Genomic DNA, 25,574 nt, shown 5'->3' on the forward strand with positions numbered 1-25,574 from the left:
TCTACTATCCACTATGCAGTATTTTTTATTCAATATCAACCATCTACTATGTAGTATTTTCTATTCACTATCTATTATCTATTAAGTAGTATTTTCTATTCACTATTTGTTATCCATTACGTAGTATTTTCTATTCACTGTCTACTATCCACTACGTAGTATTTTCTATTCACTATCTACTATCCACTACGTAGTATTTTCTATTCACTAGCTACTATCCACTACATAGTATTTTCTATTCACTAGCTACTATCTACTATTTAATATATTCTACTCGTTACTTGCAATGCTCTATGTACGAGATATTTCTATTCGTTACTTGCAACGTTCTACTCACAAAATATTACTACTTGATATTTATATATACTCTTTACTACTATACCAATCACTCCCTACTCATAAATTTACTATTTACTATTTAGTACAGACCAATTATTACTCCCTACCTCCTATTCGTTACTTAAAATGTACTATTCACTCTTTTTTATCTACTCTGTACTACCACGAAGTCTAAAGTCATCGATTTGTGTCCTATTATATATATGTAAATAAGAAATGAGGTAATCGCAGAATAAATACAGTCCATTCGTGGCTTCAAATAATATCGATTTTATTAAACGGTCGCTGTCCAGCGATCGACACCTAGATTGATAATTATTTACAATGGTTGCATGAATAATCGCATTACAGATAGTAAAATGTCGATAATATCGCGGTGCGCCTACAATGATTATCTACGATTAATTGCACACTGTATATCCCGCGGCGATTAAACGACCTCGTTCTAAAACGCAACAGCTTAGACGCTACACGCTTTGTAAGTTCTGTGCGTAACCGAGAGCATGCAACGCGTCGTTACGTAATAACGGGTTTAAATAAATATACTTTCGAAATTGCTTTCTTGTATTAAATCCCGGCAACTTTCCTCGGCGACGGACACGGTTACGCAATAGACTCCGCTAGATGTGTTTTTCACGCTCAGCCGGTGATCGGATCCAAAACAAGGGAGAAATCAATGATTCGATTGCGTAAAATTCGAACCGATCGTTTCGAGGGACTCGCGAAGAGGCGCAGAATCTCTCCATTCCCCGTTTCGACGACGATCGTACGTTTCTTAAACCTCGTGGTATCGCGCGTGGGTCTTTTCTGACCCAGAGAAACCTTTCCATCGCTCGATCACAAACGATAACGTTACTTTCCTTAGAAATTGTGAAAATTGCGGTAAAGTAACAGAATTTTCGTTCGAAGTATTCGTGCGAGGGCAAAGCGTGGGTCCATTTTGACCCAGAGAAGCTCTTTATATCGCTCTATTGCAATAACGGTACAACGTGTATCAGAAACTGAGGAAAGTACAATAATCTTTATTCGAAATATATGTGCGGGGGCGAAGCGTGGGTCCATTTTGACCCTGGAGAAGCTTTTCATATCGCTCGATTACAATAATGGTACTCTCGATAGAAATTGCAAAAAGCGCGAGATAATTTTTATTCGAAATGTACGTGCAGGGGCAAAGCGCGTGGGTCAATTTTGACCCACGCGTGCTAGCTTCCGTAGTACGTTTGCATCGCGTGCGTCGATCGCGACGTCTTCGATGCAACTTCTCCAGCCTTTCGTTCGGCGAATCGTCGTAATTACGAGTTCCTCGACGCGGACGATAAAACGATACATTATCGTTTGAGTTCATCTTGCGCGAGAGTCAATAATTGCCTTTATTTCCGCGACACTTGCGACACGCAGCATCTGCCATCCTTGACACGCCGTCTTTTGTTCATTGTGCCTCCTGCGCACGCCCGTTGTACACGCACACACGCGTGCGATTAATTATTCATTCACGTTCGATGGATTACATCGTTACGCCGCCACGCTCGCCTGATTTTTTTTGCCATACCGAGCGACACCGTTCGCTCGTAATCCCCGTAAAACGAGAACGAAAAAGCCCTCGTTTTCACCGGCTCGCGTGTTACACGCTTTAATTACTTTGCGTTCCGTTTTCATCATTATTCCGACGTGTATCCCAGGTTCCACGTACACTTTAATAGGATTTTTACGGACCATTGAATTTCTTTCATTTCTTTCGTCACTTTCGATCGATCGAAAAAAAAAGAAGATTTAAGATCTTGAAAAAATTGTGAACTCTCTAAATTACTCAGAGAGAGAAATTCGAAACTATGGTAACATTCTTTCGACCTATTTTTCGAAAGAAAATTTATTTATTTCGCTATGAACGACTATTGAAGATTTCGTAGATTTATTCATTTATGCATTCTGTTGGCCATCGACCGCGAGAATATTTTTATTCAATATATTACGTTGTTGTTGAAGTCATTGCGTTTTTTCTGGTGAGAATGAAACACGATTTTTTTAAACATTTTATTAAATTATATAGTCTCCATTTTGGAAAACGAAATGACTTTCCGAACAACCCATTATATATATATAATTCAGATTTTGGAAAAATCGAATAAGATACGTGGAAAGAATAATTAACATTATTTTGACTTATTTTTACTTATTTATTCAACCACGAATGACCGTTGATAAATTTCTATTTACTCGTTCGATTATTAAACTCGAGAATATTTTTATTCGATGTTTTTTATATCCTATTCGAAAATAAGATTGGCACGAGTAATAGATTACTGTTTTAATTCGAGGGTTTTAGCAAAAGTTGGGATAGATCGTTAATCAATGTTTCACTCACGTATACATAGTAACCATATCTTCTTATATACTGGGTGTGGCACCGAACGATGCGATTAAGCGGTCTGATTATATTCAGCATTATATTTCGTTCAACATTGTTTTACGAACGAATCGTAAAATTCGCGTTACAATCGAAACGGTAGCACACTTGGTATTCCACTTTCATCGAAATTTGCATCAAAAGGAAGATCGAAACGATTTTACGATTAGGAGGCGTGTCTAGTAACAGACGAGAAAATTTGCATGGAACATTTTGGAATCAGAAAGGATCGTAGAATCGAATTGTGCGATGATTTGCGAAAAAAATTTCCACGACAATGGGAACAGTTTAAAAATGAAAAATTCTAACGAGAAAAGTCTCGACAATCCTTGAATTAACATTAACGATAAATTACTGCGTTGCATCGAGTACTAAACGATGAAAAAAAAACTAGAATCAGAAGAAAGTTAAATAATCCAATAACAGTTCAGAGAAATCGGAGCAGTGTACCAAATTTAATGCAAATTTGAAGCGTTGAAGTCTCCATAATCATCGTCGATGATTAGTGATAATTTGTTTCAAAAGTCACTGTTCCACTTTTGATACTAAACGATCAGAATCTAGGGTCAGAGAAGGTCCTAAAGTAATCTAAAAGTAATAATTCGGGGCATTTAAGTCTCGTCCACAAGCGACGATTCTAGCCAAATATCACTCTGCCATGTTTCGTACTAAATGATCCAAAATAGATATTTAGAAGTCGCTGGTAAAAACGGGAAGCAACAATTTCACCTAAAGCTCACTTATAAATAAAAAAATTTCATTTTAAATACCAAACGATCCATAATCTAGAGCAAGGTTCTCCAAAGCGATCTAAAAACAATTTACAAAAATATTTCCTCGAATTGCAAGGAAAAGTTCAACAATCAGCTATAGTTCCAACAAAAAAATCACTATATCGAGTTCAGTACCAAATGGTCCAAGAACTCTTACTAAGAGTCGATCATCGAAACGATTCTAAAATCATCTAGAAGCTTTCCACCGAATTCGAAGCGTCTCGACGAGTCCTCCATAAGCAACAATTTGATAAAAAAAAAAAGTCACTGCGTCACTTTCGATGCTAAACGGGGTCAGTCCTCGCGATCGAAGAAGGTAGCAGCAGCCCTCAGCCCCGAATGACTGTCCTCGTCCCTCTCCATGTCGGAGGTGACCACCTTGACCACAACCACCTCGATGGTGATCAGCAAGAAGAGCACCATGAACGTCGCCATATTGTACTTCTCTTGTCCCGAGATCACTCTGTTCTCACCCTCCAGCAACAGTGTAGAGATGATGATCGAAACGTACGCCATCGTGCTCCCCAAAAGACTCACGTTTCACTTTCGATGTCCTTAAGCGTTCACTTGGTTCACTTCATTCACTTCGTCCTCCCTCAGAACTGATCCTCGCGAATGGTAAAACCAATCTCGAGCCAATTAACCAAGGAACCAACCCTTGATGATATCCCTCAATCGAGTTTGCCCCAGTGTCCTTCTCGAACGAACAGCTTCTGCTCCACTCTGTTAAGAGTAGGGTAATATACGACGAGAATTGATTATTCTCCAGAGATCCCAATCGTACAGGTTCCAGCGAGTCGAGGAAGACCCTATTGCATATCAGAGAACAGGAATCGAGTAACCTTCTCCGGTATCGAAAATTAACAGTGATGGTTATACCATTGTTCAGGATCTTTGACGAGATTCGTTCCCGCGGATATCTTCGAAACGACTCTGATGGAATCGTTGGTTAGTCCGTGTCCTCGACATCCTCCGAGGATTCATTCAGTAGGCACGTGTCGTAGTTTGCTCAGCGCGTAGAAGTCGTTTGGCGAATTGTTTCACGGAGAACCGTGTTTCGAGTTTCACTGATTGATCGTAATTCTCCACTCGCGGGCAAAAGCCTCGGGATGTTCGTTGTCCGCGTCAATCTCACCGTATCCCGGTTATTTTTAACGATCTTCTTTCGCGTTACTTTCAAAAGTTGCCGCGTCGAGTCCTGCGCTAGCGTCCCCTTTTCCTCTAATTTCTTTCTTTTTTGTTTTCTTGTATCCGGACACTTCTTTCGCCCACGTCTGTCGGCTTCAGTACTCCGCGACGATCGAGCACCGTGGCTGACTGGAACTGTACGATCGAAAACAACTGAAACCAGTTCTGACCACAGAATCCTTCGATTCTCCGATGTCCATCGGTGACCTTTTGATTGCCCCGCGCGACACTCGCCCCGGTGGCACACCAACCATGCACGTACGCCTCTTTCTCGAAAGAGTGCTCCACACTCTTCACTTTTCACGGAAGCGACACCAATTTCAACGGTCGCCGCGGGATGACCTAGTCCAGTCTTGCGACTTTCCAAACGCTGTCGTCGATCGTTCCAGGTTGCACCGATTGTTCCATCGGTCGGTCCACAGGATCGTGCTGGTTCCTTCAGTGATCACCTTCTCAAGATCCTTCTATAAAACCTCGTGGATTGTTTCCGGGGAACTTGGTTAAAGTTCGAGACTCTTGTCCGATGCACCGATAGCTACCCCAGGTGATTCTCCGTGTCTGGATCTCTTTCCACGAAGAAAGACGATCCAGGTTGTTGGCTGGGATCCCAAGTGTTGTCCGAACCGCCAACTTGGACGTGTCCTCCTCTCCTCGGAGCTGTTCTTACGTCGCGAAACAGCTTTCGAAGTTGTTCGATGTTTTCGGTGACGTGTGCGCGTGTGTCACGGGAGCGTGGTTGTTGCTGGTTGTTCAGATTGTCGGGGCGTTACGTGTTACGTGGACCATTTTTTCGTGGACAACGTGGCGTCGTCGGTCCCGGTGGCTTCGTTCCTTTGTGCCGGACTGCCGGTTTGAAAGTGACAGTGGACTGGTTGCCGGGGAAACTCGACGTTATGCACACGGGCCTCTCGATGGTAGGAGATCTCCGAGTGGGCCGAGACGGCATTTCACCTGGACGAAGTTGAGCACCCCTGACCGACCAATTAATGTGAACTTTCACTGGATTTCGACCGTGCCGTTTCGCGTAGAACAGCGACGACGACTCGCGGCGCCCAACGTCGAACCAACCGTTTTTCGTACGGTTGTCGAGCCTCGTTTACCCTGAACGACCGATCGACGAAATCGTCCATCGTACGGACGATACTTGTTACGAGTCGAAAACGAAAACACGTGACGTAAGATCGAAAGCGTCGATTGTTACGCGGTCCGGCGACCTTTCGCGCGATCGACGTCAACGAGCCTATTCCCGAGAGGTTCACCTCTGGATGGGTTGCTTCGATTGGCTTCGATTCTCGGTACGATGTAACTTAACCTCGTTTCTCGTCGCGGTGCAGAACTTTTGGGGGGGGGGGGGGGGGGGAAGATCGGGAGGACCAATTTTTGTTTGAATTTGTGGACGGAAATTTCCTGATCAGAAATTTAACCACATTTTCTCTTTTAGGATATATTTAGAAGTTTGTGAATGGTGGAGTAATATTTTTTAGGTTAGTTGAAGTACCTTAACCTTATTTCTAGTGCTCAAGTAGAGATCTTTTGTGAGATTTTTCTGGAAAGATCGAGAGGATCAATTTTTTGATATCTGTATTCCTGGATGAAAGTTCTCTGATTAGAATTTAATGTGCTTCTGTTTTTTTTAGGTTATATTTGTATAGGAGAGTGTAGGAGTTTGTGAATATTGAAATAATATTTTTTAGGTTAGTTGAAGTACCTTAACCTCATTTCTAGCGCCCAAGTAGAGATCTTTTGTGATATTTTTGGAAATCTTGAAAGTTCCCTAATCAGAAATTTAACTTGATTATTTTACCATTTTCTTTTTTTGGATATATTTAGAAGTGTGGGAATATTGAAATAATATTTTTTTGGTTAGTTGAAGTGCCTTAACCTCAATTTTAGCGCCCAAGTAGAAACCTATTGGTATTTGTGGACGAAAGTTCCATCAGAAATTTAATCTGCTTTTGTTTTTTAGGTTATATTTACGAAGAGTATAGGAGTTTGTGAACATTGAAATAATATATCTTGGGTTAGTCGAAGTACCTTAACCTCGTTTCTTGCCGAAGCACAGATTTTGTATTTTATTTTTGGAAAGTTTCTCGATTGGAATAGCAGTGCAATTAGAAGTTTCGAATAAGAAGAGAAAAATTTGTCGATATTTATATTTATAGATCAAAATAATTATTCCATAATCACAAATTTAATCTTTTTTTGTTTATTGGGAGTATATTCAGGACCTTGTAAATATCAGAATAATTCCTTTGCTTCTCGTCGGTAGATGCGCACCAAATTAAAAATATTTAATATTTTTTTTTTATAACGAGTGCAGTGTGTGTCACTTCTCCCTCCCCTGATTGCGCAACGAACGTAGAACAAGATTATTATGTTCGAGACATAATAACTGGAAATCATGACCACTCATAATCCAGATAACAGAGAAACAATTATGAAATATTACGTTATTAAACGGGTCGTTAACGTCAACGACCATACCACGCAAGTAACACCAGTTCTCGTTTGATCACTGAAGTTAAGATGCGTTGGGCGCGGTTAGTACTTAGATGGGTGACCGCCTGGGAACACCACGTGTTGTTGTCGTCACCAAGTCCCTTTTTTTAGTTAGTTAGTTTAAAGTTACAATCTATCTTCAGAAATCGTGGTCACGATCGTTCTTGTCAAAATACAATTTGTATCTAGTATACAATCCGCTATTACGAAATGATTTTTCTATCTTTAGAACAATGTTTACCAAACTGAGGGGCGCGATCCCCAGGCCAGGGGGGAGGAGAGGGGTTGTACAGTTTCTGTAATGGTTAATGGAGTCTATAGAGTCTAACATCTAATGGAGTACACTCTGCTTATAGTATCGAATGCAATCTTCATGGAATCTCAATAGAGAAACCCTAACCTTAACCTAAGTAAACACCTTTCGTTCATCTAGTTCGAAGTATCGCGTGACTCTCAATTCTTCGACTCATTTCGGATCGCTTTATTCATCAAAATATCCTCAATCTGGATTATAACATTGATAAAAAAAAATTTCTATCCTTTTTCAACATTTGGATCGCAACCTTCACCCAAGTAAACATACTTTACAAACACCGTGGAACTCCATTCGGATTGTTTCCTTCGTAAAAATATTTTCAATCTCGCGTTATCTTTCCTGCAGAAAAGAATGTCTATTTTTCTTTTCAGTCGTTGTATCGTCCCATTTTATCGATCGTGTTCCAGCCACGATCTATTCAAACGCTGCTCAACACGTTCAAACGTAATCAAAACACGAACACCTCGAACAACGATCGTCAAGATTCAAACCACCACCACGTGTTCATCACACGTTCGTTTTCTCAAATATTCAAGTCGCTTAAGTACCGGCTGGTATTTTTCCAGATAATCGTGATCGATTCATTCTCAAAACACGTAGAAGCTCGCGATAAGAAGATCGATTACGTCACTCTCCTTCGTAGATTTCACCCGTTAACGTTGCACTTTTAACGTAGACAGTGTCATCGGTTGCAGCGTCGACGATTACGCGGAAAATGGCGCGTGAAAAGAAACATTTAATCGCCGGTATTGCGAAACGATGACGATCACTGACGAGGAAAATATTGACGACCAGGTGGTAGTTGTTTAACGACGTTCCGTGTTGAAATTAAAATTTGCGTCAGAGGGACTTTCAAAATATCACTTTTTTTCTTTTCTTGTTTCCTTTATCGCGCACGGAACATTTGTCCACCGTCTATGTTTATTTTGCCCGCGATAATATTCGAATTTGAAACGCTCTCGCGCGGTGGCTGGCTATTTGTTTTCACGAATCTCGCGAAATGATTATTCGCGTTTAATACCGTCGAGCGTTCAATAGAGATCGAAACACGTCGTTGGGTTCGGTTGGTGGCTCGATGAACGTGTCACGTTTCTCGTGTACAAAATTAAAAACAATCATTCGTGACCCCCGAGCTACCGACTTTCAGCAACGTTGTTAAATAGGTCTCATTTGCAACCTTGTCGATGCGCTTGGTAACGATTTCAAGATGGTAGCGGTGTCCGAATAATCGAGCGTGAATAAACTTTGACCGATCCATTGTGTCGGAGAAATTGAAACTTATTCAATGTTAAAATCTTATTCTACCACCGGTAACGATCACTCGCAAACGCGAACGTGTAATTTATGTAATTCTTTTACACGTTCCGATGGGTTGGGAAAAAAAACGTATAAATATTCCAACGAGACACGTAACGGTGCGTTTACGTTTTTAAAATTTCATTTATTTCTTCTGAAGTTAACGATCGTACGAGATACTCGTGGAGATCATTTCTGGTTCGACGGAACGACTGTTTGAATCGTAAACTTTGAAGAGAATCTTTTTCTTTTTTTTTGTTTTCTTTTTTTTTCTAAAATTCTTTCACGTTGGAAAGTGTAAAATTATGTGCGATTCGATGAATTGTGAACAAGGCGAAGCGTTGATCGAGAGAAATTGCTACGATTACGAGCGTGGCGTGTAATTTTCGCGAATCTAATTAAACACCATTTCCCATTACGAGAACAACGCTAATCGTAACGTCGTGGTTCGCGTGTCTGGTTCCGTGAGAACACTCCAATTAAGAACCGATCTTTTCCAGTAAATAATAACACGTGTCACGTTTATGCAGTCCCGTGTGCGCGGAAATTGATCCGTCTCGCTTTTCATTTCCGTGCAATTTCGCAATTCCATGTTTCCAACAGCGGTGTCGTAAATTTCGACCAAGAATGCACCTTTCGTTCGACCTCGAACCACAACGATCATTTTTTTTTTTTAAATACTTAAATGTATCAACGTCCGTGTTTCATCCGGATGCATTTTACGTATTGCGTTTTGTAATTTTATTTCTGTAAATTCGCAAACGAATAATTTTAGGTTTGATTATTTTTGAGAAATAATAAAATCACTTTGTAAAAACTCGAGGACGATTTTAATCGAAAGTAGAGATCGAAGGTGTCGAGAATTCGTCGAATTTATTTTATGGAAGTGGAATCTGCGCGTTTGTAATATTTTCTATCCGCGATGTATTAAGTGACCGACTTTCGGAGCGAAATTGAAGAATCTAGTTAACTTTATCGAATGCTTGGCCACGTTACGTAGATTTCTTTGCTCGTCTGAGCTACAGTCAACGTTTCATAAGTCCACGTGCTTCTATAATCCAGTTACGTAAGTGTCGTGTAATTTCTTCTCTCTCCTTTATAGTTCCACTGTTGCATAATGAACACGCGTCCAGAGAGGACTAGTGTTTCGTGTCTTGTGATCGGTCAGAAGTGGCCGAAATCGATAGTAAATGTAAAATTAACTCGCGGCTGTGACGAAACGATATCGAATGGGGAACTGGCGGAGAACTTGTCGAAATAATCCACGAACATTTTATTCACCGATTCGATGTATCTTCGAGCGATGAAATCTGGATTGTGAATCGAGTTCTTCTCTGAGTTATTTTTCTGAGATTTATTTTCATTTAAGATGTTTCAAGAAACGTATCTATTTTGACGAAGAGAAAATGATGTATTTATATCTCTCACAAGGATAAAGTAGCAATATTTAAAACACATTTGAATACTAAAGTATTTAATATTTACTCGTATCATCCGAATATCTATGAAATATTTAAATTATTCGAATATTAAATTACACAAATATCTATGGAATATTTACATAATTATTGGAATATTAAATTGTATAAGTATCTGTAGAATATTTACATAATTCGAATATTAAATTACACAAATATCTATGGAATATTTACATAATTATTAGAATATTAAATTGTATAAGTATCTGTAGAATATTTAAATAATTCGAAGTATTTAAATTATTCGAATATTAAATTATTCAAACTTCCAACTGCCAAAGTTCAAAGTGCGCGCGCGCGCACGTTCTGTGATTCGTCTTATTGTTTTAATGTGGGCGTTCCCTTCGTGGAATTAATAAGCTAATGATCAACCGATTATCAGCAATTCATCGACCCACGCTCGTAGCGGCAGATCGGTTCTCTGGAACGTTTATTCGACTTCGGTCAACTATCCGTGGATTTATGGCACGTGTGCAATTTTCATGGACGACGAAAATAGTTCACGGCGAAGGACGAAATTAAAATGTAAATGTCTGCTTTACAAACGAAAAAAATATCGCAGAAAAGGGGAAAAAACGAGGATTCGAAATAAAAAAGTTCCTGCTCAGTAATTAAGTATTTGAATTATATCGTAAACAAAATTTATTGTACGAAAATGTTTCAGTTTATATTACACAGGGTGATTTGTAAAACTTTAGCTTAACATCGGAAGTGAATGACTTAAATGTTAGTAGAAAAATTTACATAAACATTATATCGTACCTGTTTCATATTTACAGATGTTTATAATGTTTTAACGTTGTTGCAAACTGAACTGCTACAAATAATTCTATTCAGGGTTCCTCGAGATTAGGTGTACCAAGAAAATTTTCAAATTGGCTCGATAAAGAGTGACGGACTAACCTAAAATTTTACTAGTCATCCCTCAAAATGTATCTGCGTCTTTAAGGTTAGGTTATCTTGTTTGCACACACTTGGACATACGTGTAACAAAGATACTATTACGTGAAATGAAAAATGGAAATAAAATATTCTCCTTGAGAGTCTCGAAGTCCTAGGGATTGCAACGAAGCGCCTGAAGATCCTCTTTCCTCGTACTGTCCAGCACAATCCTCACCTCCTCACAAATCTCCTCAACTATGACAGATCTCCGTTAATCTTCGATCTTCGCTCTGGCGACGACAAGAAAGTCAAGGATGAGTGAATCAAACACGTATAAAGGGGTGTTATCTTCCTTAGAGCGAAGACTAACCTCAAAGAGGATTTGTCACCGTCGAGGAGATTCGAGAAGAGACAGAGATCGTGCTGGTCGCCATTAAGAAAGAGGATTACCAGTCGTTCGAACAGTCGTGGATACTCCAGGATCTCGACTCCGAACAGGACCAGTTTCGAAGGATCGATGGTCGCTGAAAGTCTCAAACCGGTGTGTCACTTGGAGCCCTGTTCGAAATTATTTTGACACCCGGTATAAGAAACAATCGAGCCCCGATGTACCAAATTCCACGTTCATTTCTCACGTTCCGATCAACATTCCCAGGTATAGGAATCGCGATCTAATGCTCAGCGTGCGATCCCGATCCAGTCGTGTTTTCAACGCGGTCGATTCGCACTGTCGCAGAAAACCGTTAACCTCGATCTTCTTGCGATCGATAGAAAGTACGGGCGCGTTCGCGGGCGAATAGAGCCGCGATCGAATAGTCCGGTCGTGTATTCATCGCATCCGGCAATTGGCGGCTCGTCCTTACCGTTTCTCGCGCTTTCTCCGGCAGAGGATGGTCCGTAGCAGGAAAATTTTGATCAACCGTCTGGCCTCGACCGATTTCATGAAGGTGGCGACCCTTGTCCGTTCTATCCACTCATCCAGAACGCGAGCCTCGCGATCGAAGTCTCACAGATCGAGAAACGCCCGCAAACGACAGTTAACGATCGGCTGGAACTGCGTTCGAACTCTCGACGATGGACCAAACCTGCTCCAAACCCTCGACGACGGACCAAAACTGCTTCAAACTCTCGACGACGAACCGAAACTGCCTGAGACTTTCGAACAGCGAGCTAAAGTTACTTTGAAGTTCTCAACCACGGGTTCCAAGCGTCTTCAAACTCTCAACAACGGGATAAAACCGGTGTCAAACGTTCAACGATCGACCGAAACTGTCCCAGACTCTCGACGATTGGTTAAAATCAGCCAAACCTCTCAACGATCGGATAGTATCGTCATCGAACTCTCAACGATCGGTGGCAACAGATCCAAACTCGTAAGCATCCACTAATATTATCATTGAACTATCAACGATGGGCTAGTACTGCCCTAAACTTCCAAGAATCGGCACAAAAACGGTCTCAAACATTCAACAACCGGCACAAACTGTCCCCAAAGTCCCAACGATCGATCAATACTGTCACCAGACTTTCACCAATGTGTTCAAACTGTCTCCAAACTTGCAACGATCGGCTCAAACTATTCCAAACTTTCAAAGAATCGCCCGGAACGGTCTCCGATCTCTGTCACCGTGTTTAACCGTGCAACGACGAAAATCACAATTATTTTCCGTGCGTTCCTGTTTGTAACTTATTTGTTCCTCGATCCTGGCAAACAGGAAGTCGGAGGATCCTCGGTCACCGGCACCGTTTCGCGTCGAATTCGACGATCCTCTCGATCGGTCTCCGCCTTTCTCCGCTAAGAAAAAACGGCACTCGAACGGCAGCGGGAGAGGCAGAACACACCGGCTGACTGACTATCCGCGACACGAAGCATCTCAACAATGAGGGAGCCGTTGTTCGGCTCCCCCGTACGGTTCCTCCTCTGCTTCCGGTCCCCCTACGCGCCGGTCGAAGCTATTGTTTAATATGGTTTGATACGACGGCCATTGTGTAACGACGTTTTACCATTAACGACACCCGTGCCACAGACTGGCCCGTGCATCCCAATGCTGTTCCGTTCTTTGCTTCGCCGTCTTTACCTTTTCGGGTACGTTCTCGTCCCACCTGCGTCACGTCGCCTCTCATCGTCTCTCGTTGTCGTCGTCGGCGTCGTCGATGCTGTTGAACCGACCGGCGAGACACGCATGACTAATCGGCAGTCGCGCACGCACACTTCCGGTCTTGCCACGGATTCACGAACCGCTTTTGACCTCACGTGCGCGGCTAGGTTACACGTGGACACACCTGTCCACTGCCTGGAACTGGTTTGGAAACGATTTTCGAGAAGCTGTTTCGACGCAGGAATTTTTTTTTAGAGAAATCTGCGTCACGTGCTACGATTCGGTTAGCAAACTGGACGGTATGTGTTCGATTGACGAGGTTTGAGCGTTCGTATGAAGCATCCTTTTTGGAATATATTCTTCCTGTTGTTACAGTGTCTTGGATGATTTTTTAGGGTTACGTGTTACTGTTGGAGGAATTTTTTTTAGCGAAATTTGCGTCACGTGCTACGCTTCGGTTAGCAAACAGGACGGTATGTGTTTGACGAGGTTTGAGTCCTCGAATCTAACGGAGCATCTGTTTTGGAATATATTCTTCCCATTGTTACAGTGTGCTGAGTGATTTTTGAGGGTCACGTGTTACTGTCGCGGCTTATTCGAATGTTTGAGAATGTTTGAACACGTGTTTGCTTCTGTCTCAATTGCCAAGCATTGTTTGAGTATTTCGAAGACCCGACGTAGAGTGTATCGTTTCCAAGTCTCTCCAAGTCGTACGGTTACGATTGAAATGTTGTGTTTGCAAGTGTTTGAGATTGTTTGAGCAACTGGTCCATACTGAATACCTCTGTGGCACGTGACGTTCGTTACGATCTCTGTGCGAGGATCATTTTCGAAATGTGATCGCCTCGAAGCGTTTGCCGTCTCTCGTGCATCCTTATTTACCGATTCGATTACTTTAACCTCGCCAGATCCGAGGTTCTTCATGCGAAACGTACGTCCTAAATGCAAACTATCCGACAACTGACGTAATAATTCCACCGAGTGGGATTAACTCGTTAAAATTCATATTACAGGTCGTGTCTCGTCGTTGCTCCGAACCTTTTCTACATTACGTCGAGGAAGCGGAGTGTTAGATAACTGTTTTCGTAACGCTCGACAAATTTCAACGAACCTGCGCAAACTCATTACGATTCCCGAGGGCGTAGCTCGCATCGACCGCATTCATAAACGCCTCGACGTATTATTTCATATTCCACTCGGTGTGTAAACTCCATCGTCGTCGTTTCACTCGCGAGTGCTCGATCGCTTTCAAACGTAAATGCACCGTTTGACGCGTGTTTTACTTACGGTGGGGGGGACGAAAAAATGGAGGGAAAGAAGAAAAAAAAGAATATATGGCACGCGTGCAGAACAGTTTTAATTGTTCGCGATGTGTGTCGCAGGAACGAGAACGACGAGGATCGTGAGAGCGGCGCCGAGCGATTGAAAAATTACCGCTCCGCGGGAAAGTCAATAGAGCGCGCGCGTGCTCCGACCTCGTCGATGTTTAATTATTTTTCTTCGTTTGAAAAATACCGGCCGGTGAAGATCCGAGTTGACATTCGATAAAATACACTAAAGAAAAAATTCAAATCCCTGGATAATAACACAAGAAAATAATACAGTTGGATCTGGATCAGGATACATTAACAATCTTCTTGATTTTTTTACACCCAATTGTGCATCGATTCAAATTTTGTTATCTTCCGTATGGAAAGAAAAAAGATATTTTTTTCCATTCTAATTTTTTTTAAAAAGAACCATCGTCCAGGTTGTTAACAATCAGTTTTGGTTTCTTTCATTCCTAGTCAAAAGTTACATTTTTTTTGTAAGAGTTAACAATTCTTTCTGTATTTATTATATATATTTGAAACATCTTTCTAAACTCGATCCACAATTTCTATCCTTCTCCAGACCTTCGGTCGCAATTATCAATGCAGCAGCTACTGCGAATATGCGATATTGTTTACAAAATTACGTATTACCTGCTCGTAGTCTAATCTCTACACCTTGTCCGATGATTCCGTGAAAAAAACAATTACCGAAGAAACACTCGTATCGGAATACCATCCGACCGCTGCGTTAATTGCGAGAATCCGCGTCAATTACCGCGTTACAGACCGTAACGTGCATTACGTTGCATAATGGGAACGAAGTCGACGCGTCGCGAATAATCCACGACTTTCAGACGGGCAATGTTCCAATTAACGCCTGAACAGCGCAAGATATTAAGTATTTACACTCCGCCGGCAGTGTTTACGTTAAGAGACGAATATAAACCGTGAAAGCCGTGGTATTTAATACGGTGAACATTTATACGTATTATTTAATACAGGACACGCTTTAATGCAGCCACGTTCCAGTTTGGCGACCGTTCGCCGCGTATCGAACGCGAATTATCATGATTATTAACGGTACCAGAAATTCCCGCTTCTTCCGCTGGCAACAAACCGACGTATTTTCCGCGCTCACCTCTCTGCAGCATCTGCGCGCACGACAATCTGTGCGTGAAATCGCGACGCTTTGAATTTCATCGAGCAATCGTAAGGAATCCTCGTAGATCCTCTATCGGGGCAACTGTCAATTAACTATGACGCGTTATGTTTCTATCGTGATGCATTATTCCGTACGATATCCGTGTCTGAACCGGCCTGTGTTCCAGGTAACCATGGTTCAGGTTTTTCGTCTGACAATTTTCTCTACTGGTGATAACTTGGGATTTTTGTTAGATCGAGTGGTAATACTTTTGTAGTTGAGTGGTAATGTTTTGGAATTTGTTTGAAAGAGAGAGATATTGTTGCCTCGAATATCTGAGATCTTACTTTACTGGTCTGATTGTGGGCACTGGTTTGACAAGGTTTGAAAGTGTAGAGTATTCTTGGATGAATCTTGGGAATTTTGTTTTCCTTGGAATTGGGTGCTCTGGAGTTTGTTTAGAGGAAAGAAATTGTCGTCTTGAATATCTGATCTTAGTTTGTTGTAGGCACTAGTTTGACTAGGTTTGAAAGTGTAGAGTATTCTGGGATAAATCTTGGGAATTTTGTTTTCCTTGGAATTGGGTGCTTTGGAATTTGTTTAGAAGAGAGAAATTATCGCCTTGAATATCTGATCTTAGTTTATTGTAGGCACTAGTTTGACTAGGTTTGAAAGTGTAGGGCATTCTTAGATAAATCCTCTTGATAATTTTTTTTAATTTTTCTAACACTGGTTTGACATTTTCCTTGGAAGAGAAGTGTTTTGGAATTTGTTTAGAAAAGAAAAATTATCGCTCCAAACACCCAAGATCAAATCCCCTTATTTTACTCGTCCGACTGTGAACACTAGTTTTACAAATCTACGCGTTTTTGAACAATCGTCCCAAATTATTTAACAAACGTCCCCAGTCAAATATTTTGTGTTCATCGTATATTGTACAACTCGTTCGTGTTCCCAGGCAACGTGTTCCGAATCTTACCCCTATTCTTGCTCAACAAATTATAAAAATTCAGACAACGCCCGCAGAAGGTGCATTCAATCACAGTGTCGTTACCAGCTTGTTTCTATACCGTAACTGTATTGGATATTCTATCTCCGTGTCGCTACCAGTACATTTCCAAGTCGATATTCAATCCCTGTATCGTTACCAGTTCGCTCCTATATCGACCATCGAATCTCTGTTGGGTCGTTTCAATATCAATATTGTACAATCATTCGCCGTCTGCGCGTTTCGCCACAACCTCTATGTTTCGGGTTATCGTGTGTTACGAAATAAACTTCTCCTCCTTCGTAACTGTCCACGGTGTGTCTGTCCATTGTGAGATGACCATACATCGTGCTATCTTCCCTTCCTTGCGTAAACGTTCGATCGCGTGATCCCTCGAGGAAACCTTCCAAAATATTTTACATTTATAGACTACTTAGAAGATTGAATGGAACGTACCGTGGACACGTGTAGCACATGTTTGGTTATGTCATCGAGCCTTGACGATATCTCGGTTAATATAAATTGTATCGAAAGTTTCTACGGGACGAAAAAGTCTCCAAATATAATTTTCAATAACTTCTATTCTCTACATTTTCGCCGTAAAAGCAACCCTAAGCGAGATATTATGCATGGATTCATCACAGACGAACACCACTCCATGTTATTTATCTCGGTTATTATCAATCCTATGAAAAATTTGTACAGAAGAAAAAAGTTTCTAAATATAATTTCCAGTAACTTCTATTCTCTACATTTTCACCGTAAAAGCAACCCTAAGCGAGATATTATACATGGATTCATCACAGACGAACACCACTCCATGTTATTTATCTCGGTTATTATCAATCCTACAAAAAATTAGTACAGAAGAAAAAAGTTTCTAAATATAATTTCCAGTAACTTCTATTCTTTACATTTTCGCCGTAAAAGCAACCCTAAGCGAGATATTATGCATGGATTCATCACAGACGAACACCACTCCATGTTATTTATCTCAGTTATTATCAATCCTATGAAAAATTTGTACAGGAGAAAAAAGTTTCTAAATATAATTTCCAGTAACTTCTATTCTCTACATTTTCACCGTAAAAGCAACCCTAAGCGAGATATTATACATGGATTCATCACAGACGAACACCACTCCATGTTATTTATCTCGGTTATTATCAATCCTACAAAAAATTAGTACAGAAGAAAAAAGTTTCTAAATATAATTTCCAGTAACTTCTATTCTTTACATTTTCATCGTAAAAGCAACCCTAAGCGAGATATTATACATGGATTCATCACAGACAAACACCACTCCATGTTATTTATCTCGGTTATTATCAATCCTATGAAAAATTAGTACAGAAGAAAAAAGTTTCTAAATATAATTTTCAATAACTTCTATTCTCTACATTTTCACCGTAAAATCAACGATAAGCGAGATATCGTACAGAAAACGGAGTTCGGGGCACGTCGGCGGCTCCCCTGGACGAAGTTGCGACGTCGTCGTTCCGCCGAGAGATTTAAAATCCGCTTGGAGGTTTCGTCACATTCGCCTCGGGTATTTTCCCACGTCGCGATAACAAACGGAATTGCGTTTTACCTCCACCCGATTCCTGTATATTTAATCCCGTCGTCGTGGTTAATTTAGCGGTGAAAACAAGTCCCGTAAATAATTGGCAGTGCGTCGTGGGTTAACGGAGAATCGATGGCCGAAACGTTCACGTGCACGACGTACACGATCCGATGAATAATAAAATCCGCCGTGAACTTGCATCGTGGAGCGTTATCGTCGCCCCGGTGAATTATTGAGATACGTCGGGGATCGATGGGTCGATCGGAAGTATTTTCGCGTCGTTTATTCCGGTTTGCTGGCCGGAGTCGTGCACCAGGAACGAGACGTGAGTCGTCGTCGCGCTTGGGGATTTATTCTCTCACGGTTGTGTGGTGCGCGTCGAACGCGTACCGTTCTCGCGCTCGTTAAGAAATTACTTTTTGATCTGGGTCAACTTACGTCAAAACAATACACGCTCGTTATCTCGGCGCATAGGACTGATATCGATCTGTTCTGAATTATTAACGCGGAGTCTCTGTGCCGTGTACGCGGCAAGAGGTGTATGAGGAGGACGACGACGACGACGCAACCGCGAATTATACGGGCAGCCACGACAATTCGAAAGTTCCCGCCATTGAATTAACGATACGTAACAATCGTTACGAAAGAAAATCGTAATCCTGTAACCGGTGTCAGACGTCCGCGATCGTTCCACCGATCGTGTACGCGCGAAACAGGACCAATTCAACGTAAACGGAGAATCGTCTTGGACTGTTTGTGTTGCTTCGTGCACGATTGGCTCCGTTACCGAATGGAATTCCACTCGAGTCGTTCTCGCCCCATGGATTTTGCTCTACTGTTACGTTTCACCGTTTGCTCAACTCCTCGCGAGGTGAAGCCGTTCCGAGACTTTTGGAAGTGTCGAGCATTTTATTTTTGGCCATCTTCGTAAACAGTGTCACCAGTAAAATTAACCCCCAAAGTAGATTTTTGAAGTGTTAACTATCTTTCGTAGCTATTTACTTCCTGTATTAATTTTTATCTTCGAGTCTGTTTTTATTTTTATTTCTCAGATTGTTTTTACTTCTATTCTTCATTTTACTTTTATTTTTATTTTGGAGTTTGTATTTACTTTTATATTTTTTTATTTTTCAGTTTATGTTTACTTCTATTTTTGATTTTACTTTTATGTTTATTTTTGAGTTTATATTTACTTTTATGTTTTTCACTTTTAATTTTGAGTTTATTTTTTACTTTCATTCTTGATTTTTATTTTTGAGTTTGTTTTTACTTCTATTCTTGATTTTACTTTTATTTTTATTTCCAAGTTTGTTTTTACTTCTATTTTCAATTTTGTTTTTATTTTATTATGGAAGTATTTCGTCCAATTTTGGTTCCCTTTTGTAACTTTTCCATCACACACACGTTTACATAAACTTTCTTCACATACTGGATTACTTAACATTGTTAAGGTACAGTACAGACGTTGAATAAAATAAAAATAAATATACTTAATTTTCTCCGTGCCTCTCTGTTTTATGATAATAAGGTTTTTATTACACAGAATGGAGGAAAAGTTCAGCTGCATCGTTATTACTGTTCGATTTTGGATAAATTTTAAATATTGTTTCCGAAGAGGACCGAAATAAAATGCCTGGAATGACTTCACTCGATAAAAATTTATTCACGACTTTTGACGTCAAACAATTTATTCGCAATTTATTCAAAACTTGTTCTCGTTCAAATTGATTCGAAATATTCAAATTTTGAAACTCGTGTCGGTAGATGGTAAGAGCGATCCACTTTTTTCACTGAAAACCTCGAGGTCGACTTCATTCTTTTTTCGAACGAATCTTTTATTATTTATACACGTCACATGCTAACCGGTACACTCAAAGGTACGATACGCAAGATTATTAAAGTTTATACAGACACGAATCTTGTTAAAAAGTTGAAGGTTATAGGATTGGGTATTTTTTGTGAGGAAAAAAAGTGTAAAATGTACTTTCAAGGTCAATTCGTTAACGGTTCGTGACTTTGAACGACCTTAAACTATAGGTCGTTGAATTCGTCTCGAAAACAGTTACAAACGTATTGGGTGAACATGTAACGTTCGGTTTAAAAATACATAGGTGACCTTGAACTGTCACCAGCTATCGATTTACTCGGTTAAATTCTAACAAATCTGTCAACTTCCTACAAAAAATATTTTGTTATTAAATCGCGACCTTGAACGACCTTCTACGAAGTATAATCGAGTTCACCTTAACAACCATAAAATTTTATTAGATAAGAATACATTTAACAAACTATAAAACAAAACTACACGATGTTTACCTTAAAAGCCACTTATCGACTTTTTAAGTAACAATTTTAAGTAACCTCTATCTTAAAATATGTTTTTTTTTTTTTTAAATTATATTTCGTAAGGAGATTTCTCGTTGAGTAATTTTCCAAAAAACGAACAGTTTATTTACTGTTTTTTTAAGGAGGTTTTTTAGTAACAAGCAAACGAATTATTCAACGAATGATTGTTCGAAGGCTTATCGTTAGTGCAAAATTAGCACACGATTAAACGATACCAGTGTTTATGTATGCGCGAACTTTCCAACTGGAAAAGCACAGTTTACGCCGTCGAATGTTGTTTGAAACGATATTCGTCATAGCGTGAGAAAGTTGATGAACAAAACTATAAACAGAGAACGGATCCCAGTCCTCGCGTCCTCAGTTGATTATTTACTTGGACGTGTGCCGGTCTCGAACGTTTCAAAGATTGTTCGCGGATTCCAGGAATCGGTAAGTATGATATATTTTTATGCCTCGGTTAGAAGCTCGCAACTGTGGACAATTTCAGATAAATTTAAATTACAAAGAACGAAGATACTCGATAAGGCACTACCCCGGCTTGGAGTCGTGAAATATTCATGGTTCTTTAAAAATTTATCACAATGGAACTGTACATTCAAAAAAGTTTTTCACTCTACGAGTGGAAAACTATTTTTAGTTGAATGGGAAGTCGTTGAAGCGTTTATGAAAATTTTAACAAAAATTCTCCCATTTTTAAATTACAGTCTTTATCGTTCTATGTAAAATTATTGAAAAGAAAATTTTTTTAATACAAGAACGGGGCCATTTTAAATTTGTTTTCACATTCCACCCAAAAATGATGATTACAAGAGTCAAAGATTATTGGTGTACATAACCTTCAAACACGTGCTGCCATCTACGTACACGTGTATTTTAAATTTGTTTTAAATACAATTGGGACAACCATTGCAATTACAAATAATTATATATAATTACATTTTCCACTAATGTGACACTGTAACACTGACACAAGATATTTCATATTAATTTCATGCACACGAAGTGATTAAAATGGCTCGAGAATAATGTACACCGACTGTTATTATCGTTTCAATACAAATTGATACATAAGTTGTACACATTCATCTACATTGAACATTTTTTTGCACCCTCCTTAAATTCTTAGCTCCCTCCTAAAAGTTGCCTTCTCTACCTCCACAAAAGTATTGGATTATTCCCAAAGTAATTTCGTTTTCCAAAACAGAGAATACATAATTTAGTAAAAAATTTACACACTCTAAAAAAATCGTGTTTCATTTCTACCAAAAAAAAAAAAATGAAACGACTTTCCGAGCAACCCAATATTTAAAAAAAAATACCACTTCAAAATCAATATCCACAACCATGGAAAATAACCTGCAACAATGTTGTTTTACTTTTATTTTTATTTCAATATTGCTCGATGGTAAAATTTGAAAATATTCGAATCGTTGAACTCGCCCCCATGGGGGTCCAGGCCCCCATATTGGAAAACACTCTGGAACGGTTGCTTCCATTCTGCCATTATCGGCTCGCGGGTACCCGGTGCCGTTTGTTTCGCATTTCGCGTTGAAATGTTTTTCTTAATTCCGTCGTATCGGACGATATCAGCCGAAAAGTAATTTACTCGGTGCTCGCTGTAAAAAAGGAGTACGCCGAGCGACACTCGCCGGACTGGTCAGAACAAGAGGGAGTAAATAAAAGCAGGTCCTGCATACCGAACCTCGTTGTACGCGTACCGGCGCATATTTCGCGCGTGCACGAACGCGTTCGTTTGCAAACGCGAGCACGTGTACGTACAGGGTGGCGCAGAAACACGTGGCCGATTCTGCGCACGAAAGCGACGCTTCCCGTACTTTTTCCCCATCGAAATTCACGGAGGTCACACTCCGAACCGACCGTGTCCCCAATCTTCGCCGAACACGCTCCATACGGTAGCCGAAAAGCGATCACCTCGTTACAACGCGAACGATGTTGCAAACTCTACCCCGATAAGTGTCTCGGTTCCGTGGAATTTTGAAGATAAACGTTACGATATTTATCTGCAATCTTACCTCACAGAGATGCTTTTAATCTCGCGGAGATTATTATTATCGTCGAACCAATTACTCGAGATAGTGTACGTAGAGTTGCAACCTAACCTCAAAGAAACTTAAAGAAAAATATATTCCTCGCTACGTACGCGCGAGATATCCACCGTTTCTTCATACAAAATTCTTCTCAACGCGTCTGTCACCATAACCTCTAAATTATTCTCGCAAATGCAAAAATATACCAAAGTAAAATGAAAGAATTTGTGCAATGTTGGAGCAATGTTTTTAAGTCCAAAATCTCGAACTTTCGAATCAAAATGAATTAATACGAGAATAATTGTAAATGTTAGATCGCTGGAAGGTTCAAACGTGGTTCAAGACAGGGACGTGTGTATATTAATTCTAAGGAAGGATAGAGGTTAGAATATTTCGGAACAGTCTTTAATTCAATCGTTTCGCGATAAGAGACGACCGATATTGAATCTTTAACCGATTTTTGACACAAAAAAATTTGTGTCAAATTTTTCGCAATGGTCGCTACGTAGACAAATATATATATACAGGTGTACAAGCATAACTCGGTTCGTAAAGGCCAAAGATTCTTCTCGGGGGCCTTTGCCCGGGCTACTTTGACCACGGACTTGAAATGACGCGTGAACCTCGTTTTATACCGCGAACGAACGAAGAAATTCCAACAAGATCGTTAAGAAACCAGGCAGGTCTCTCCCCACGCGGTCGTATCGGTGCCCCGTGCCCAGCTGGGATCTAAAACGACGATCTCAACGCATGCCTAATCGTTCGCGAGATTACGATACGCGAAAGTCACGAATGTAATCGTTGTTTACATACAAAACGCGTTGAAAAGGGAAAAAAAGAAGAAAAAAAGAAAAGAGAAAATCTTCCCTCGACTTTGGACCTCTTTTATCGTGCGTTCTTCTCTTCAACGAATAATTTCGTCGCGAGTAGAGGTTAGGTTTGGGCGAATTCGAATAATCGAATTATACACCATGTACGAGTAAACGACACTTATTAACATTTCTAAAGGTGTGAAACAAATGGAGATTTTTATCGTTGTATTTTGCCCGACGAAGAGATTTGTGTCTTTTTTTTTCGATATATTTTGATTAACGATAATTGATCGTTATTTATTTAGCGCGGTGGCACGAAGATCACCTTCGAACATTTTCGATAGACAATATCGGGACGAATGTTTGCGCAGAAGGTTGTGTCAAATTGGTGTGTCGTGGACGAATGTGTCTCTGTGTACTGGGTGTCGTATTTGTAAGTAAATGTATTCATGGAAGTACTGTGATTCGAAAGAGTTGAACATTGGAATGGTGTCGTAGAGGATATCGAGTGAACGTATCGTGGTTGTTTTAATTTTCTTTCTTCTTTTCGATAGAATTCGTGTTTTTTCTCTCGGTCTAAAGCTGAGCGTGAATGTTTAATGACTGATAAGTGTTGATAAAAAAATTATATAAAATAGAATACGTTTCGTACGAGCAAAGATAAGAGTGACCTTGAAATGCTCTTGGCATTAGAATGTACCTTGTATGCTACTATTTTATATATTCTTGTGTATCGATAAATTAAATCAGAATATTTTTCTTTTTTCTTCTTTCTTTAAATTGTTATCACATTCTTTTACTTCCATTTTCTATCTTATTTCTCTCTTCCTTTGTTGCCTAAATTATGTTTCGAAATTGCATCGCGAAAAACTATCAAGATTTCGTTGCGTAACAGTCTAAAGAATAACGTATATCCTTGCAAAAAGTATCTTTTTTTTGCTTACTGTTGAAATCTTATCCGGTATTTATGAAATATGAAAAAGACAATCCGTGTATTCCACGTGTGGGATTAAGTTTTTTAATTAATTGCTTTCTGGTAGTTACTGCATTCTCGTTCTCCTTTTGTTTAATTTCAAGACTCGAAGTATTCAATTTTACGTTCGGTCGTATAATATTTACAAAAAAAGTAAATTTGAGAAACGAGTGCACATCCTTAATGTACACACGGATAATTTTTTTCTTTCAACACTTCACAAATTAAAATTTACCGTAAATATTTACAGAAATATCATTTTTCCTTCTAATACTTCCTAAATAAAAATTCATCGTAAATATTTACAGAAATATCATTTTTCTTCTAATACTTCCTAAATAAAAATTCATCGTAAATATTTACAGAAATATCATTTTTCCTTCTAATACTTCCCAAATAAAAATTCATCGTAAATATTTACAGAAATATCATTTTTCCTTCTAATACTTCCTAAATAAAAATTCACCGTAAATATTTACAGAAATATCATTTTTCCTTCTAATACTTGCCAAATAAAAATTCATCGTAAACCTGTCCCACATTATATAAAAAATTATACTTTATAAATCTCACATTAATTTTTACGATTGCACCATTACCCTGTACCGTAACTTATCGAATATTATCAAAAATTCGAAACATTACAAACACCCAAAATCACGTTAAGGTCATTTCTTACAAACGTTTATAAAACTTACGTAAATCTCCTCGATATGTGTTCTTGTTGTTACATAAAAAATAATACTCTCCATTTTACTCGTTAATTTCCACGAATATTACCCCGAACCGTTACTCATCGAACACAGCTGAAACTCGAATCGTGAAGAATGCGTGAAGTCGCGTTAAAGTGATTTGTCACAAATTTCTACTTCGCAAGAAAGGGCGCGAAAGATCCAACGAATCGTTGGAAAATCGATTAAAGTTCCGCGTGATCGATTGGACGCGATTTCTAAATTTCACAGCGACGAGAGGCCACGCGGTTCGGTTTTCTAATTGCGCGAAAAATGTCCAAACAAGAGACAGTTCCCGAGGATGACCATCGTCGTTTAAAACGCATCGCAAATAAGCCGAGCGTGCGCTCGCTTTGGTCACGCGTCATTAACGTCTATACGCGA

The 25,574-nt window shown here is 39.7% G+C and overlaps 1 protein-coding gene and 1 non-coding gene across 3 annotated transcripts in view; one reads left to right on the forward strand and one right to left on the reverse strand.

Annotated features, from left to right (window-relative positions):
• LOC143145939 (uncharacterized) overlaps positions 1-25,574 on the reverse strand; it is an 80,243-nt gene that overhangs the window by 53,200 nt on the left and 1,469 nt on the right. The window lies entirely within an intron of this gene.
• LOC143146482 (5S ribosomal RNA) lies at positions 7,175-7,293 on the forward strand. Its single transcript, XR_012991970.1, has one exon. It is a non-coding gene; the product is annotated as a 5S ribosomal RNA (ribosomal RNA).

The sequence above is a fragment of the Ptiloglossa arizonensis genome, chromosome 4 (assembly GCF_051014685.1).
Source record: "Ptiloglossa arizonensis isolate GNS036 chromosome 4, iyPtiAriz1_principal, whole genome shotgun sequence".
NCBI classification, from domain to species: Eukaryota; Metazoa; Arthropoda; class Insecta; order Hymenoptera; family Colletidae; genus Ptiloglossa; species Ptiloglossa arizonensis.